Genomic DNA, 7,097 nt, shown 5'->3' with positions numbered 1-7,097 from the left:
CAAATTATTTTTCTTTCAGTCATTTCAACTGCTCAGATTCAGGCACAGGGTAAGCAGTCACATGGGTTTAGCCCAGGTTGTGACATAAGTCCAGCCAAGAAAATTAAATGGAAAATCAAAGATAAATAAAAGACAGCACTTAAATGAGAAGAGACCAAAAGGGAAGATGCTGGCCATCAAGGCTGACAACCTGAGTTCAAGCCCAGGGATCCACATGGTGGAAGGAGAGAACCAACTCCTGCAAGTTGTTCTTTGGCCTCCACACAGGTCCTCCAAACACATACTCACAATGAATGAATATACATAATTAAATTTTTTAAATTAGTTTCTCAGTGGCTGGTGAGGTGGGTCAGTGGGCAAAGTACTTGCTGATCAAGAATGAGGACCTGAGTTAGGATGCCCAGCACTCATAAAAAAATGAGCACGGTGGCACATGCCTGTAGTCTCAGTAGTGGAGAGGCAGAAATGGGAGGATCCCAGTGTCTTGCTGGCCAGGCAGTTGAAACAACCAGTGTGCTCCATGTTCAATGAGAGGCCATGTCTCAAAAAATAAGGCAACATTCCTCTCATATGTGGATCTTTGCTTTGAATCTTTAGATAGATGATGTTTAAACAAGACTACCTAAAGAAACCAGGAAAATAGAAGGGGGCATTTGGAGAGGGGGAAGAAAGAGCATAAGGGAGAGAAAAAGTAAAATACAGGCAATATGAAGAGAAAAAGGAGTGAGAATAAAGGGAGGGAGGGTTAAGTGGGGACAGGTCAGAAAGGTAGAGCAGAGAAGGGGGAGGGATTACTAACATGAAGGATGTTTGAAAAAGCCATATGAAAATCTGTTTATAAGATTTCTAGAAAAATTGGGGCTGGAGAGATGGCTCAGCAGTTAAGAGCACTGGTTGTTCTTGCAGAAGACCCGGGTTCGAATCCCAGCACCTACATGGCAGCTAACAACTGTCTGGGGATCCGATTGCAATATACTCATACACATAAAATAAAAATAAATAAAATATTTTTTAAAAATGATTTCTAGAAATACAAGTATTTTTTAAAAGCATTAAGTGGAGTGACTGTACATGTGGTGGGGATACTCCTCCCAGGACCCATAGCTATCTAACAAAAAGCCCCCACGCCAGATATGAGCTATCTCCCTTCAAGTTGTTAGTGAGGGGGGGTCCCAGAGGCCCCCAAACAATACTGGCTATTGTCATTGCTCTTGGCTACCCACCAAAACTTGAGGGTAAGACCTTACTGCCTAAGAAACTACATATTTTGGACACAAATCATGGAGAAATCAAGCTGGTACTGATCTAGAAGCTTCCTCTCTGCTGGCTAGCTTTCCTAGTACCAGAGGGTGCTATGCAGGCTAGTAAGGGGGGGGGGGAAAGGTCATCAGTGGTCTCAACCAGCTTTGAACCCTGCAAGCTACAGTAATGACCTACCAAGCAAGATCTGCCCATTGGTGCAATCATGGCAATGTGAGGGGGATAACCAACAGATTTCTGGCTGGATTTAAGGCCCACTCCACAAAAGATTACTGGTACTATAAACCTGGCCAAAACCTGTGGCCTAGGAGGTCAAAGGCCCCGAACCTACCATGATTATTTTACTAAAGGGGCACAGTATCTGTGCTGGATAGCTTCACTTGCCAACTTGACACTCCTGGGAAGAAGAAACCTCAAATGGAGAATTTTCTCTTTTGGTTTGGCCTGTGGGCATGTCTGTGAGATATTTTCTTGATTATTGAGTGATGTGAGAGAGCTCAGGCCACTGTGAGTGGTGCCACCCCTGGCCAGGTAGTCCTGGGGTATATAAGAATGCAGGCTGAGTACGGGCTAGAGGAGAAAGCCAGCTTCTTCCATGGGCTGTCTTCAGTTGCTGCCTCCAGGTTCCTGACTTGAGTTCCTGCCCTGATTTCCCTCAAAAATGGACTGTGAGCTGCAAGCCAAATAAACCCTTTCCTCCCCAAGTTGCTTTTGCTTGGTGTTTGATCACAGCAAACAGAAACCAAGCTGTGATGGCTAATCTTGATTGTCAACTGGACGGAATATGGAGTTAACTAAAATGACAGAAACTTTCTTGATCAGATTATTTGAAGCTGGAAGACCCACCCTAAATGTGGGCGTTACCTTCTGATGGCAGCCCATACAAAAGGTCCTGGCAGAAGGGAGCACTCAGTTTTTGCCTGCTTGCTTTCACTTTCACTGGCAAGTTCATCTTGTTGCTGTGGCATTCCTTTGCTGATGGTAGAATCAACTTCTTCGGATTCCAACGCAGACTGAGGCCTAGCAGATCTCCAGTAATCCTTCAGGTCTTAGGTGCCAGATTGGGACTATTGAGACATCCAGCCTTGTGGACTGAGCAACTCCAAGATTCTCAGACTCTCCAATGGTGCAGCCATTGTTGGACTACTTGGACTATCCTGTAAGCCAATCTAATAAACTCCCATATATATTTGTGTGTGTGTATGTATATATATATATATATATATATGTATGTATTTTTTTCATAGTATCAGTTCTGTTCCTTTCAAGAACTCTGACTAATACACAAGCTAAGACAGTGACAAACTGCCTTCTAAATACTTATCTCTGTGTCCATGAATTAGTGCACCTCCTCAGAGACACTTCTTTATGCAGTTCATGGCAATTAATACAGAGACTCGCAACTGGTAAAAATGCACAGAATAAGTGACTATGGAGTGCTCAGGTCTAAATGAAACATCCGTATCATACCCCTCCTCCTAAGGCTCAGGGAGTATCACAGCGGAGGGTATGGAAAGACTGTAAGAACCAGAGGCCAGGAAGAACTGCTATATAACAATGTCTTCTGGACATACAGGGTCATTGCACTCAGGAACCCACAACAGGTGTGGTTGCCTACACAAGACTGGCACAAGATCAAGCCAGTCATCATTCCAGCATGGATGGAGGAGGGGCTGACGAGGCCCCACTCCTGAGGAGCTATTGATGGCTATCGACTTGATGGCTGCTGGGGAAAGAAGGGTCAGTTCTCTTAGGGGGTGCCTCCTCCTTGGTTGCCCATGCTCCAGTGGATGGCACCACTCTCGTGATCATATAGGAAGCACTAACTTATGCACACGTAGGCAGCACTAAGTGGAGTCAATGTGTTATTAAGAGGAAAATGAAAAAGAAGAGGAGGTGGAGGGAAAGGAAGATGGTGTGAAATTGAGAAAGGAATGGGGGGTCCAGGAGGAGTTAGAGGGGAATAGTGGGGAGTGAACATGATCAAAATGCATCGTACAAATGTATTAATTTCTCAAAAGAATAAATAAATAACAACTAAAATAGAGAGTCACAAAGGAAGACACCCAATGTCGACCTTGGCCTGTACACTCACAGGCATGTGCCCCCCCCCACACAAACACAAATGACTTTTTCTGTCTCATCTCTGACACAAAGATGTAGATTCTTAAGAACGATGAGTCTAGATGCTCTGACTACATTTACAGCAGGGTGTATAAAATTGTGATGTCATTACCACATTAACATCACATAATGACACTACAGCTGAGAATACACAGCTCTTAATCACTAATGCACTCCCTGTGTAGTTTGTACTGAAACCTTCCAGAGGAGCTGGAGGCCCTGGTTGGAAGAATCAGGTAAGTGCTCAAGAAGCTCACAGAATAGAATTTATGCTAATTACTTTTCTTCACTCATTAAATATTTTTATTTCTAAAACTAATTTCTCTTCAGAGGTTAATATGGTTGATATCAAACTGATATCAATATGTATAAAAGGAAGTGAGATTTCACAAGTGAAACTCTGTCTTAGAAATTAAGCTATGTCCAGACTTCCTTCCTATGCAAAATTTGAACTAAAACCCCGGAAATTAAAACCATTTCTAAGCTCTACAAATGCCCTAATCCTAAATTCTTCCTGAATTGTGAAGTGGAAAATTAAATGGTTTTTGTTGGAAAACTCCCTCTTCAATGGATCCAGATCCTCAATCAGATGATGTCAGAAATGGTACATTTTTTCCCAATTATGAAATGAATTATGGGGAACTAGCTAACCACACTCAGTCATTAAATAAAACTACTTTGGCTGATACATTATTGTTCTGCCAGAAAACACAGGTGTTTTGTTTTTAAAGGATTTTTTAAATATTGCTTTAAGAAAAGATTGCATTTTAACCCATCAGCAAGAGCAATATAGGAGCATAAGAAAGGGGTTGTTTCTGAACAATTCATGTGACAAGGTAGAGATGTATTATCACATGTGCAATAAAGAGTTTATGTCCAAAGTATTGAAACAGTAAACTACAATGTGTAAAGACAGTGACATATTACCATAACATGTAAACACATCTATACATGAAGTCTTATGGGCCAAATGAAAGGCACTTTATAAACATAAAATGTTATTATTAACAAGAACAAACTTTCATGGACTGGGATTTCACAAAGAATTTTAGTTTCTATGGTGATTGCCAAAAGCTTCAAATGCATGGTCTCAAAATGATTTAAATCTGTCAATCGTCAACAAGCTCTACTGGTTACCAGCAGACTTACAATGGACTTTGATCTGCAGGTAGTTTCTTGAAAAAGCAATGAGAATAAAACTATTTAATTGGCACTATAGACACATGGTAATTTTTAAGTGCTTCACATTTTCAGTAACAACTTTATATTTATCTTCTTTTCAGTCTTCTGTCTAATACTTAAATATCCCAAACTCATTCCTAAATGAAGCAGCTGCTTTCCGCTGACTCATCTGAGGAATCTGATGATCTCATCTAAATTGTGACATCTTGAATCATGCATTAATGACATGCTTAGGAAATGAAACAGTTTTCTGTTTCAAAACGACTCCTTTCCTCTCTGTGTGTGAGACGGAGCATACAACACAAGTATGTATAATCCTCAGAACTCAAAAAATAATACAGGAATCCAGTTCTCATCTGAGGCAGCTACACTCAAAAAGAACAATAATCTGTTGAATAGAATACCTTAGACTGTTCTTGGAAATTTATGTTATGAAGACCGGGAGATACAGCTCAGGGTTAGAGAACTGACCCAGCATGAGCAAAAGATCTTAGGTTCAATCCCCAGTGCTGCAAAAATACATATAAAGAAAAAGAAAGGAAAATACATTAGGATTTAAATGCTGAAAATACTATTTCAATGCATTCTAAATTTGATTCCTCACACCTGGACTGCAAATATTTTATTTCTGAGTTCCTAAATGCTTTTATTGAAGGCTATAGACAGCAATCTATTTCATTAGAAAGACCTCCCTCACAAAAAATAGTTTTGAATACCTCATTTTTTAACGCTGATGTATACCAAAATCACTTCTCAAATCCTCAAGAATGCCTAAAACAGATTCTGATCAATGGCATGGTTAGAATCTTGGGGACTATTTATTCACACATATGGCATCCACCTGGGATACAAAAAAAAACTTTTTTTTAAGCACTGAAAGAATTTTATGAAACAACTCTTACCCTTATACAGTTAAATAATTCTGTAATAGTCTGGGAGAGCGAGCTATCAATTAGTTTTAGTCTAACGACATGTTACAGGTGATTTGTAGAGAATGAGAGAGCTCAGATCGGTGACCAGATGGCGTGCTACATTGAAACAAAAGCATAACACAGAAGAATATTTCTATGCAGAGGAAAATGTATCTATAAACACATGACTCTTGCACATCATTTCCTTCTTTCACATTTAAATATGGCTGTTATTATTGTCAAGCACCATTGAGGAATATGTTGTTCCACTTAAAAGTTCAGGTTAAATAAAAGATTGCTTTAATAAAAAATTATGTAATTATATAGTACATATGTAACATAAATATACACTATGCTATAACACCTCTCAAACTTCCAAGTCCCAAGTGGGCTCAATAAAACGTCTTCAACCACAAATACATTAAACTTCACTAGCATGGCATTCTAGAAACTAATCTGCACATAAGAAAATGTTTGTAATGCAGAAATAACCTGTAATTCTCACCTGTGATATCTAAAAGTTTGTTTCTAGATAGAGAACTCTTCTCACTCTGTGTTCTGGTCAGAAGCCCTGACTATAGTTAAGCAACAGGGACTAGAGTTCCATTTTTTTCTGCCCAATGATAATCTCTGTTTCCTGATACTCTTGCTAAGGAGGTAGAAAGAGGCTGAGGGAAACATCCAGAAGGCTGACAAGCTATAATGGAATGACCAGCTGTCCTTCTCATCTGAAGGAGAAGACTATAGAATATTTAATATAGGTGCCTAGTGATTCGATTTGCAAACTGAAAAATTCAAGGATAAGATTATTGATATATAGCTTCTTTTAGGTTTTCTTTTTAAATAGTGTCACTCACAGGAGCTTTTGCTATTAATTTAATAATCACTATGCTATAAAAATTTAATACCAGAGATACACTATATATTTGTTATATGCTTTGTAAAAAAAAAAAAACAACAAAAACAAAAACAAAAACAGTGGGCTGGAGTTGATAGTGCTTGCCTAGAAAGCATGAAACCCTGAGTTCAGAGATATTTGAAGAAATATGTTCAAGGATTTGCTTGTAAATCTTTAACAAAAACGGAATGTAAAAGTTAAACTATGGGAGTGGAGAGATGACTAAGTCAGTAAAATGTTTGCAACCAAACAAGAAGCATGAAGACCAGAGTTCAGATCCCCACCACCCATGGAACACACTGGGTGTGGCTGGTGACTGTAATTCCAGTGCCGGAGAGACAGAGACAGAAGGATCCCTGGGACTCACTGGCCAATTCGTGTAGCCCAATCAGTGACTCCAGGATCAAAAAAATAGGACAGGACCTTGTCTCAAAAAGTAAGGTGGACAGCTATTGAAAAAACATTCAGTGTTGACCTCCGGCCTCCATACACATGTGCGCGGCACGCGCACACACACACACACACACACACACACACACACACACAGAGTTAAAATATAAGCCATACATATTTATCAGAGTCTGATCCTAGGATCCACATATGAGGGAGAACATATGTCGATTTTTTTTCTGAGATTGTGTTACTTAGTATAACAGTTTCTAGTTCCATCCATTTACCTGCAAATTTCATGATTTCATCTTTCTTTACTGCTGAGTAAAACT

Source organism: Nannospalax galili, unplaced genomic scaffold (genome assembly GCF_000622305.1).
Source record: "Nannospalax galili isolate Female #2095 unplaced genomic scaffold, S.galili_v1.0 scaffold85, whole genome shotgun sequence".
Classification (NCBI taxonomy): domain Eukaryota; kingdom Metazoa; phylum Chordata; class Mammalia; order Rodentia; family Spalacidae; genus Nannospalax; species Nannospalax galili.
The sequence above is the reverse complement of the archived record's forward strand: the minus strand, read 5'-3'. Positions refer to the sequence as shown.